This window comes from Rhynchophorus ferrugineus, unplaced genomic scaffold (assembly GCF_030347505.1).
Source record: "Rhynchophorus ferrugineus isolate W39M unplaced genomic scaffold, kcgeb_rfMv2 rfM11, whole genome shotgun sequence".
In the NCBI taxonomy this organism is placed as follows: Eukaryota; Metazoa; Arthropoda; class Insecta; order Coleoptera; family Curculionidae; genus Rhynchophorus; species Rhynchophorus ferrugineus.
Window position 1 is genome coordinate 2,035,977 of NW_027472590.1, and position 13,002 is coordinate 2,048,978.

At 31.6% G+C, this 13,002-nt stretch overlaps 1 protein-coding gene across 3 annotated transcripts in view; it reads right to left on the reverse strand.

Moving 5' to 3' along the window:
* The window catches only part of brat (tripartite motif-containing protein brain tumor), a 114,278-nt gene that overhangs the window by 77,827 nt on the left and 23,449 nt on the right, over positions 1 to 13,002 (reverse strand). The window contains exon 1 of one of the 3 annotated variants that reach the window (XM_076417997.1): positions 1,621 to 1,670. The exons of the other annotated variants lie outside the window; for them this stretch is intronic. The gene's annotated coding sequence lies outside the window, so the exon portion shown is untranslated. Of the gene's footprint in view, positions 1 to 1,620; positions 1,671 to 13,002 lie in introns of those variants that run through there. 3 annotated transcript variants of the gene reach the window in all.

Here is a 13,002-nt window from a genome sequence, read left to right on the forward strand (position 1 = left end):
GGTTCCAAAATAAAGTGTTGTGTGCCATTGTCGATGCTCCGTACTATGTTTCAAATGAAGAAATACAACGCGATATTCCTTTAGAACCAATAACGAGTGTAATTCAACGTGTTTGTGTGAGGTACTTCGAATGAATGTCAGTGCACCCCAATGTACTCGCTAATCAGCTAAATATGCAACGTGATCATCTCATCTGATTATTGGACATATATAAACTTTACAATAAGCTTCAAAATTAGACTAATTAAATCATATAGTATTTCATGCAGGAGATCACTTAGTGAAGTGATTTTCTACATGCCATTCATATATATATATATATATATATATATATATATATATATATATATATATATATATATATATATATATATATGTGCCTCTGGACAGATTGTGGAACCACTAAGAGTAATAAAAAAATATATCACTTAAGTGCGTCTGCGCTTAACTAGCCAATTATAAACTATATCTTGTTCACTTCCCCGAAAACTGGTAACTGTAAACATCTGGTAACACTTGATTCATCAACTCCTAAGCTGTCTAAAAGAGTCTATTTAGAGAGTTTTACTTGGGGTTTCGTCCAATAAATCGTGCAATTCATTATTTTCAACAATGTTTAGGTCTTCAGGCTGATTTTTATTATTTGCATCAAAATCACCACTTATATAGTTGAAACCAAAACCGACAATTAGGATTTATCAGAGCAAGATTACCATGAGTTCCTAAAGGTATTTGATGGGCTTCGCCACCATGCTTCTTCAGTAATTAATGTCATTAATCATTGAATGTTATTTTACGTTGAGAAATGTTAAAGCTATCAAATTGAACGGTTAGATTATGTTGTTTGTATTGATATTAAATCTTTTCATCAACATATAAATGCAAACATTAAATATATATAGTCTATTCAAAGTTTTTTTGTACATACGTCATCAAGATGTTTAATGTATATCAGACAATATTTTCCTTCTCATTTTATTCTAGTTAAAAAGAGGCACAATCCTGTTTGATTAGTTCAAATACGTAAACGAATGAGTCTGTCAAAGTCGTCTGGTTGTCATACGTATGCAAAATTATTTAAAGCAATAGTGATAAGAAGTTATAACTCTAATCTATAAACTATTGTGGCTGTAACTGCAGTTTTTAAATGTACTATGATGTTAAAATAAATTATAATTAATAACATTTTTATTAAAATTTTGTTGTATGTCAAAGCCAAACTGAACTAAAACTAAGAGTTGATGTGGCAACATTGCATATGGTTTTGATGTCACAAATTTAAATAGCGTATGTAGAAAATAATTTTGAACACGCTATAATAATATTTTATAGTAAAACTTTGAGTTAACAATACAAAAAACTTGCGAGAATTCATTAAAACTTTATCTTTGGACCGAGTGTTGGGAAAATTTATAGTCCTCATCACTTTATAGCTGTTAATTAAGCATTTTTCGTATTCGGAACCTTGTTGCCTGTGCTCGACGGCATTTTAAAACGACAAAAAAAAGGTAAACGTCACTTATGGTGACGGTTTGACGTTGAGAATTTACGCTAAATGCGTTCCCGGTCCTTCGAGCGTGAAGTCCTAGCCGTCCCCTCGTAAACTGGCCGGATACAAACCGTATATTCGTAGTTCCGGCCGCTGTATCAGCTGTCTCGCGCTGACGGAATTACCTGAAACAAAACAAAAGCAACGTTAAGCCCGGTGTTCACAGTAATCCATCGAATAATGACATAGAAGACGATCTCCCGTATATAAAATCGCGGCTAAATCGTAAGCCTCAGGGCCACCAGAGGGAGCGACAATCGGAGAATATTTATAGCGGGAAATTATTTTGTACATACGTTAAATTTGTGACGTCGAAACGTCGCAATGTTGCCGCATCAACTCTGAGTTTCAGTTCGGTTTGGCTTTGACATACAACAAAATTCTAATCTAAATTAAGTAATTGAACAAAAATTTATCAAATATAATTTATTTTAACATTATAATATATTTAAAAACCACAGTTAATTATATAGCCGCAATAGTTTATAGGTTTATGTTATAACCTCTTTCACTATTGCTTTCAAGAATTTTGCATACGTCTGACAACCGGACGACTTCGACAGACTCATTTGTTTACGAGTTCGAACTAATCAGACAGCATTGGGTCTCTTTTTAACTAGAATAAAATTAGAAGGAAATATTGTCTGATTCTAAAACGAATTTACGAAATGCGGCAACTTATATGTCTATATGTTCCTTCTCAATAGGTGTGTATTTGTAATATGTGTGTAATAGTGTATTTCATTGTAACTGATCAGAAATTCAACAGAGTGTATCACAAAAAGTATTCAAAACTCCAGAGAACTATTAAATTGGACGATTTTTTAGGAAAGGATTTCTATGAAAGAGAAATGAGAATTTTGACAGGGATAGAATTCAATTTTGTTTGCTGAAGAATGCGGTCGATGTTGAAGTTTGGAGGAGGGGGGATATTATATATTATATAGACATATATTGTATGACTGTAAAGATAAATGGACTGTGTCTTAAATATGCCTGTGGACTATATCTAGGAGGGGAGGGGGGGGAGGTTGACAGAAAATAATTTATCGCATATTTTTATAGAAGTAAAACTTTCGTTTGTTATTGTAATGTTTCTATATCGATAAATAAATTATATTTGTTATCTTTCATATTGTTTCGCTTTCTCCTTATTTATTTCCCTTCAAAACTGTTTTAAAATTAAATAGGTTTATAAAAGTGTCTTCATACTACATTTATTATATTATGGACTGAAGTCCTTAATACGTTACTTACTTACATTACAGTCGAAATGTTTAGTCAAACATGAGGAAGCTTACTCTACAATAAAAGAAGTTAAAGCAGGTGTACCGGCTTAACCACCAATAAGAATAAATAATAATATCATTCCATATAGCAAATAAGTATGCAAAACTTCATCGGAAGGAACATGTAAAATAGAAAAGGAAACAACTGAAATTAACATGGGAAAATGTATTGGTAAATTGCAAGAAAATCATAATTATCAGTACATAATAAATTGCTATTATATAAGCAAATATAGAAACATATATGGACATACTGAATACAATTATGTTGATGTTTCGCGAAAACTAATATAAATAAAATACAAATCTTTCAGAACAAAGCCCTGAGAAGTATTGTAGGTGCACCGAGATACTACTGAACTGATTACATACGTCGGGAAGGAAATCAAGAGAATTGCAAGGAGACACTCTCGACAGACTCCATTCTCATGTCAATGTCCAAGTAATACAACTTTTGGCTAATACCGGAACAGAACACAGACTGAAAAAAAAAACAAACCATTTGGTCTTGTGTGGTGTAGTGTAGTGAGGTGTATTTAGTAGAAAAGCAGTAGTGTTAATCATAGACATTATCGCATCAGAAAATAAGTTAGTGTCGGAGGGTCCTCCTAGATATATACCTAGATCTAAGTTAATGTAAAGACAAATTGTAAGTTAGTCGACGATGACTAGTAACAATGTATTATGGAAGATCAAAATTATACCAAAAATTTTAACTTCAGGATCTAGGGAAATTTGTGAATTTAATATGATTTATTCTATTTATATTATATTCTTCAAATATACGACATTTAACAAGAACTGGCAACGTCGCGAGCCAGGCGTTTCACGAATTAGACTCTTGTATTTAAACTAGCGTTGGGAACTATCGACTGTTTAGTAATTGATTACTTTTTACTATTGGCTGTTTCAGTCGTATACTTTTAGTTACTATTTTTGGTTGACAAATGTACCCAATGTATGTTTATATATATTTACATGTCATATATATAGTTTTATGATTTTTTTGGTAGTTTGCTTGTAAATAACAATATACTGTATATTAATATAGAAGTATGTTGGAATGATATTTTTCAAGATTGTTAATGTAATAGGGTAAGAAGATTAAAATTGTGAATGATAAATAATAAAATACTTTTGACCGTTTTTATGGCAATAAGAGGTAATATTTCGACTACTCTCTCGATTTTCGTTCAAAAATATTTCCGTTCAATAATAAATCATTTACTTTATTTAAAAACTAGCGACCCGCCCCGGCTTCGCACGGGTGCAATGCTGATACTAAATTAAATACACTACAGAAAAAATATGAACGTTGTATATAAAAACATAGCGGCCCGCTCCGACTTTGCACGGGCATAAAATATATATGCCTATGTCACTCAATGAAAACATGATTAAAATCGATCCAGTATTTTTGGTTCATTCATTACTGCCCTTGGCCTGCACGCATTAAATTTGGAGTAAAACAATTCCTCTTCCCCTATACTTACTATGAAGATTTCCTGCTATCTTTGGAATATCTAAATTCATACAATTTTTATTACATTACACATTTTTAAACGCAAATTTTAAATTTGTAATATCTCCGAAAATATTTGTTTAATTTACATGCTGTAAGGAACCATATTGATCTATATTAATTGCACACTGTATTTAAGGTACTTAATTCGATAAGGATTAATGCCGTATTGCTTAAAATAGCTTCGTAAATAAGCCATTTTCTCACGTAAAAAGTAAACAATAAAAATGGTTAATGTGGGTTATCCCTAAAAGATAAACATATACCATCGCGGACTTTTTTGTAGACCTTTTTATGGTGTACAATACTGTAGTACATTAATTTGATCTAACTCGTAGGGTTAGGCAGCGTTTTTGCTAATTGCTAAATAAGCCTAAAAAAATAGGTTAATTTACGACATCACGTTAGAAACCTCTAAAATTAGCAATGTTGCCTTAGTATATTATGCATGTATTATACATATATATATATAAACCTTCCTCTTGAATCACTCTATCTATTGAAAAAAATCGCATCAAAATCCGTTGCGTAGTTTTAAAGATTTAAGCGCACATAGGGATATAGGGACAGAAAAGGCGACTTTGTTTTATACTATGTAGTGAAGCTCTAGTAGTTATTGTGCGAACATTTTTAATTATGCCATGCATTAGTTTTTTTTTCTGTGATTAGGTATATGTTATGTTTAATTTTTATTTAGTATTTATGGTTATTGTACATCTTTAGTTTTTAGGTTTTGTTTTAGTTCTATTGTGTTGTCTATATTATAGTTTACTATTTAAAAATAGCAATTAATATATTAAAATACGATAAAACATTTGTGGGGTATTATTCCATTCCTTTTTACAGATTCACAGAACATCCAAATATAAAAGTCCCAAGTCTTATTTCCTTACGCTGAAACCTCACGGCTAATGCTTCCGAATCTATGGTTCCAACGACGGTTCTTTGTTTTTAGGCGACGTTCTTTTTAATTATTCCAGACGGTCGACCGACAACCGAAAAAAAAACGACGAAAGATTGACGTCTTAGTCGGCCGAACACGAAAATATTGGTTCATACAAGTCCCGATTCGACAACCGCGACAACAACAACACTATTGTTGTTGTTTCGACGACGACGGAGCCTTGATAATCGACGGACGTTATTTGTTTAACAATTAAAAAGCGCTCGATCGTCAGTCTGGCCACTTGATATGCTCGACGGGGTCCGGACGACTTGATTTTTGTATTTTTTTTCGTTTATGGTGAATGCGCCCTGACAAAAATAAACTGATAAACATTGTTTTGTGCTAGATCGCTATTTAAATGTTTCGTACGAATTGTGTATTTTTAAAATAATATTCTCGTAGGTCTGAATAACTATGGACGATGACCTCCATATAAAATGGGTTTATGAAGTTTCCCAGGTTTTAGTCTTAACTTCCTACACTTTCTTAGTCAATTCTTCTGCTGCTAAGTAACCACCAGATTTATATTTCTGTACCAGTGCTATGTGATATTATCTTATGATCTTTCCAACAACACGTTCTTTTGATATCTTTACGATGTTAGGTAATTCACGCAACTTCACTTTTCGATCATTCAAAACGATTTTGTGGATTTTTTTATGTTTTCTGGTGTTACCACCTCATTTGGACGTCCATTGCGTTTTGCATCATCGGTGTCTCTACGAGCACGTTTGAAGTCAGCAAGTGTTAATTTTTCTGATGGAGCGGAGCCCTTATAACACTTAACTGCAGAACAATTAACAACAATCCAACTCCCCACAGAACAATCTTTGATGGAATAAAATCAGAATCAAGTGTATCTTTTAAGTCCAGATAACATGGTGGCTCCTAGGTCTTCAGAGCGCCATTAGGGACGCAACTAAAGAAGTAGTGACAATAACTCCTGATTCTGTTACTCTGACCGTAGATTAAGGAAGGGCTATGACAAAGAACACAAAGAAAAAACTACAAAAATCCTATAAAAATGCAGAAAAAAAGAGAATATCTGAGTTTGTAAATCATTAACATCAAAACAGAGGAAGATGTAGTTTTATATAGATATTTAAAAGCCGATTATGATTTAGGGAAATATAATAACAAAAAAGTGTTTACCATTAAGATGGGCAAATTTAAAAAATTACTGTTAAATGTATGTGTACGAGTAAGACACAATGTCCAAATGACACCTTACTTATACTTAAGAGTACCTATACTCTTAAGAAGTTGATTTTTTTCCGATTATTTAGCAAGTTTTCGTAGTTGTATTATATAACATAATATTAATGTAATTTAGTATTATGTGGCATTGCAATACAATTCCTAAACATACCACAGATGTGCCTACATCAGCCTATCGTTGGTAGGTTTGGACACTTCTGATGAATTTCAGAAAATCTCTTAAAACTTTGTGACTTATTATATTTGTGTAACTGTTCTTTGCGATGATTTCAACCAATTATATGTGCTACTAATAGTGTAAATAAAAAGTTGAGTTTGTTATGAAATAACAGTTTCATAAGTCATCTGGTATTGTAACCAATGACATGCACTTGGTAACAACAAATAAACAGCAAGGTCATCGATATCTAACGGTCCTTTTCTTTGAGACTCTGTACCATCACCGTTTTACGAAAAAAACCAAGCACTGCGGTCGGAGGTAATAGATCAAGGCCTCTGCCATCGTGGCATCACGGTTCGAACGTTATTTATTAACAGAGCGATGTTACACTGCATGAAAATAATAATATCTGTGACAGTTACAATTGATCGATCACCGTACACTGATTGGGGCTTCCGTAATGCAAGTGATTGACAGCTCCACTTGTAGATAAGGGAAATTCGCTAGAACATTACGAATGTAATAGCTCGGAGATTCCTGCTATCTCAAGGCACGTACTTACGGTTATTATCGTTTACTTATGAGGATAAATAATTTAAATTCTTCTTGAGCGGGTGAAAAGTCCCATACGTAATGTTGCCTTCGGTTTTGTCTTCATCCTCAATCACATGGAGAAGTGTCTAGACTGTAGTAATAACTTCAATATGTCTTTTTTAATATCAGACGTGATATTTTCTCATAATTGACAAAATTACATACATATAACATATCACAGTTTAATACAACGACCATTGGTGTGGACAATGAACAAGAATTACCAACAAGATGTCTTATTTGGTGGTCAAAACAAATTTCGAAGTCTCCGAGGAAGAAAATATGGAAATGGTTTTGCAATAACAACGAATTTTTTTAAATTAAGTACCAAATACACTAAACCTTAAAATTAAGTATCAATTTTATAATATTTTTTATAATCTTTAAGAAATATTTTTATTTTTTCTAATATCGATCTATCGATAAAAAATATTGGGCAACAATATCGATATATCGTGATTTTTTCGATATCCCTACTCCGAAGTCTAAGTTTCCGTTACTATCTTTAGTACCATATAATCTTCAGAATCTTTCAGAATATTGAACATGAAAAAAGTTAATTAACCGAAGAGGGAAAAGAACTTAAACAGATATAAGAGAGAGGCTAACAACTGTAAAAGATCAACATTTGAACACAAAATAGAAAAAAGATCGGAAATATTTTGGTGTATTTGGTAATGTTTGGGTTTAATATTATTACAATTATCAATTAAATATCCTCAGAGATTGGGTATCGTGAATAAGTTTTATTGAGATGAAATTTTCAGGAGTATCCAGATAAAATTGTCCAGATTATAAACAATAACGAAAAGAGTAAAAAAATGAAATCGAAATAATAATTGGGAACTCCTAGCTACTATGATACTGGTTCTAGAATAAACATTACATCCACGTGGTATATCGTAATTTACCATTAGTAATAATTTAACGCACATAGGTTGCCAGTTATCGCTTAATTTTATCATGTCGTGTATGTCAACATCGACCAAATACAAATGGGTTGATTTTGGTTTCCATGCAAATATACTTTGTACGAATAAATTTAAAGGATGCAGAATTTCAAACGATGTATATCGATTATACCTACAATAGACGTTTATATTTATCCGCAAATAATTTGATAAACCAATATATCAGTTATCAGCAACAGAAATATGTCAAAATTGACATTTTAACTAATAAAAATAAATCTAACCCCATTTCTTCTTCTCTGAATCTCTTCTAAATTCTCTTTTCAACTAATTTTTATAAGAATTACTATTATTTATATCGCAATAATTTAATGAATTAGTAACAGAAGCCTTTATTAAAAGTGATGCTTTAGCTAACATAAATAACTTCAACTTCCTTTCTTCTTCCTTAAACCTAGACCGAATTATATCTTCTTTTATTGTGTTAATGCGACGTACTGCCACCGAGAAAAATTTCAATTTTAAAGGCTGAAAAAATATCGATAATTTTTCCATTAATATCGATATATCGATATTTTTCGCCATGCCTAATGATAAATGACGTTAACTAATGAGTTAGTTTTAAGAAAAACTAGATGGCGTTAAATTTTAGTTAAAAAATATTTAGTGTTAAAAACATCTTGATATTTTTAATTAATTTGGTAATGATTAAAACAGTTTTAGATACATAATTAATGTTAAATACATATATTTCATAATAAATATACCCAGTGCAGTTGCTCGCGTTATTTGACGTTAACAAAACTTTGTTACCATTTGTGATTACCATGGAACTGCAAACAAAGCAAATAACAAGCGATATGACGACAAAATATCATGTTTTTTTTGTCTTAATAAGAAGTTTTTAAGTACTGAGAATTGAATGTAGAACATAATACACGTAATAACGTTTTAGATGAAAATACTCAATGTCTATCGTTAAAATGTATCTCTGTATTCTGTAATTTTGACATTTATAACGTGTTTTGACATTTTAATGGTCGAATTTTCAATAACATCCGCTGGGTGGTTTTACTTTTTAGGTCTGTGACATTTGTTGACATTTTGCGTATGGATTTTTAGACAAATTTCACTAAATTTAACAATGAAGAAGATATTTTATTATTTCCCCGCAGATCAATTCAATTGAAACCTTTTATAAGACTTTGTCATTAGTAAATTTGACATTAACGACATCCCTTGACATTTGACGCGAGGGGTTTGAAATAATACTCACCAGATGGCATAAATACGACCGATTTTTCGGTTTACAACAGTCGAATCGGTATCACCGCGGACTGTCTATATAGATTATCGAGGCCCACTTCGATCTTTCCAGTTTAATTTTATCGCGGCCAAACGATTAGAACAATCCATGGAGGCGAAAGAACCAGTTAAGCTCGGCCTATAAAACAAACACGAATCGGTTAATGTAAACAGCCCACTCATATGATGGCGTCTGGTTTGCGTCAACGTTTTGTCACATCCCATCTGCGCTTCTTGGATTTTTCCGCCCTCGAAAAAAAAAAACCCCGCAGAGCTCCGGTGCCGTATATATTTCTCCGCGCTTTTGAGCCTGTGTGTGTTAAAATTAACCTTGAAATCTCATATATAAGAAAAAAAAAAACACGCCAGATGTTGGTCTTATATCCAGCGTGTGTCTTTTATATTTAATAAGCGTCAAATTTGGATTACTGGAAGTGCGGTAGGTTTTGGTCCTACAACCGAATCGTCTATAAATACACGGTGAAGTATTTTGAGTTCGAAGGATCTAAGACGGGTTCATTTCGTTTGATCCTAAATTATTTTACTTATAGATATAGTTATTTATGATCTTGTACAAATATTTTACATATAATACATTCAATATTCGTAATTTTATGTCAGCTTAGATATTTTTTGACGTTTGAAGTACAAAATGTCCAATAAAATGACGGTTCTTATTCGTTTTTCTAGCTACTATTTAGATTAATACAAGCTTAATGTCAATTTTTGAAATTTATCAAAATCTTTGATTATGAACAATATTTTTGTCACATTATATAATGTATAGTTTATCCAACAACTAGTACACGCCATCAAAATTTATGACGTCAACACGTCGCGATGTTGCCGTGTTAACTTAGAATTTTCGTTTATAACGTTTGCCGGTTTGTAACCTCTATTAACAATGCTTTGAAGAATTTTGTAGACATTTGGCAACAATGTCGACCAGTACCGACACAAATTGAATTTTAGAGACTGATTGGGTTACATGTTACGACGCATCAGATAGCATTCTGTCTCTTTTTAACAGTAAAAAGAGAAGGAAAAATCCGCTACGAGTTTAAAATGAATTTTAAATTTTTACTATTATATTCGAGGTTATCTATGACGTGCATTGGCTGTTTTAATAGAAGGATTATAATTGTGATTTATACGTATAATCTTAACTCATTATTGTAAATTTTGATATTTTTCTCCATATGTTTTTGACTTTTGACGTAGAAAAATTGCAATAAAAGTTATTAGATTATTTTGACATTTGACATTTCTTGACATCTGACGTAGAAATATTTTAACAAAATATAGTGACGCTTGACCTTTTCGTCTTTCGACATTGAAATGATTATTCTTTTCAATTTTTTTTCTGTATTAGCGTCAGTTTGTGTCAGTTTTGACATTCCTTGACGTTTGATCTAGAAAAATTTACATCACTCAATCTATCATCTGTTATGTGTTGTTATTATCTATTACGTTATTAACTACAACAGATTAATATCAGTTTTGGTAATAATTTGACGTAAGTGATATTTCCTAAAATTTGACATAGACAATTATTACTAGATGGCGCTTTTTAACAAGTCAGTATCAATTTTAAAACCCTTTATGTTGTATTTCTATTTTTCTGTGATGTTTTGACTTATTTCTTTCACGAAAACTTTCGAAGACGTTTAGTTAGGTAGTTTTGACATTTTTCTGACAACAGAGATGTCACTTAACTTTCGGACGTGCATATTTTACAACAAAACCCAACAGATGGCGAATTTGTAGCGTGTTTTTGATTGTCAACGAACAGAAAATATATCTAGACCCGTTTTTGTTGAGCGCTTCAATTGGGCAAGATATTTATTAGTTATGTGGTCTCGCATTATATAACGGAACGGACAGCCGGTAACGCAAATGCAACAGCCTCGGTGCAAATCAAAATTAACAGTCGTCATTTCATAACATGTCTGTTTAGAATTGCAGAGACCGTAACAAATAAATTGGTTATCTGTAAAAAGCCACTTCATATCTAGGTTCTACAATACGAGAATAATTTGCAGTACTTGTAATCGTTCGGTGTATTTACATAATACGTTTGGCTACGTACATAATTCTTCGGTAAACAATTTTGGTACATCTAGTCTGGAATGTATTAGTTGATATTGTTTACTTTAACCCATATCAGACGTTCAATGGGATTGAATGTGAAAATGAACGTACTGTTGGCGTTCCCATAGTGATATTGATAAAATCGTGTGTTAGAAATTGTTTTCTTTTTTCAACAAATATTGGGAAGGAATTTAAATTTATCAGTTTTTACGTTATTTTGCTATAAACCATATAACAGTGATGACAATATTGAAATTTAATTAAACTGTTATGTTAAAAAGTATAGTCGAATTGTTTTCTTCCAAATTTGAGTTTTGTAGAGTTGGTAGTTGGTAAAACTTTTTTATTATTAATAGCACAAAAGCAACATTGTTTCTCTAATAATAATGCCGATTTATTAGTTTGTTTTTACCACAATATCGATAAAATATTAACTTTTTCCAAATATTTTGTGGCGAGCGCTACGACCCCATATAGAAAAATTGAAATTCTTAGATATTTCCTTGGACTCGAAGTGAAGGTACTGTAATAAAACTATGATGATGTTGAATTATAGTTAAAAAACTAGTCAGTAGTTTGGAATATAGCCACTATTATACAACCTTTTAATAAAAAATTATCCTCTAACCTGGTTTTTAATTGTAACTTAAAATCATTTGTTTTAATTAACACTTTTTTCGCTGCTAAATTGATCTGCTTTTAACCAATGATTCACAATTGCTGTAGTTGAAAACATTTCAAACAAATAGAATGGAGCTTGGATCTAATACAAAATAACGTTTTTTTTCTTTTAATTATTATAAATAGTTACATTTTGAAAGCATTAAGGATATTCTATATATATGTATGTATATATATATATAAATATATTAATAATATGTCTATATATAAATATAATATGAAACTGAGTCAGCTGATAAACTGATCAGCAACTGAGTAGTGATGTCAAATATAATTCCGAATTAGTTCTATATATCTAAAGTGTTTCCACCCATCATGCCTTGAATAGAGGAAGAATATAGGTATGTTGCAATGGCATGAAATGTTGGCTGCTAAAAATATTATAAACTGTTAATAATTACACAGAATAAATACCAATGTCGCCGTTGCAGTTCCACCAGGAAGAACTAATACTTTTTAAGAACACTTTGTAAGACAATCATATTTAAATATCCCTCTCCTATTATCTAAATTCATTGGACATAATTGCATCCAGAAGGATATGTTCTTCTCTTGAGTGTTGAATCTATTATCCACTAGTTTCACTTATAATTCATGTACATCTGTGTAGGCCCACTGTTAGTTCTTACTGATAAAAATGTCTACAATTATCTGAGGAAGTACTATAACCAAACTACTTAGTTGATATCACAGAAGAGGACAATTTTTTAGGACAATCATCCTGTAGGTATTCTTC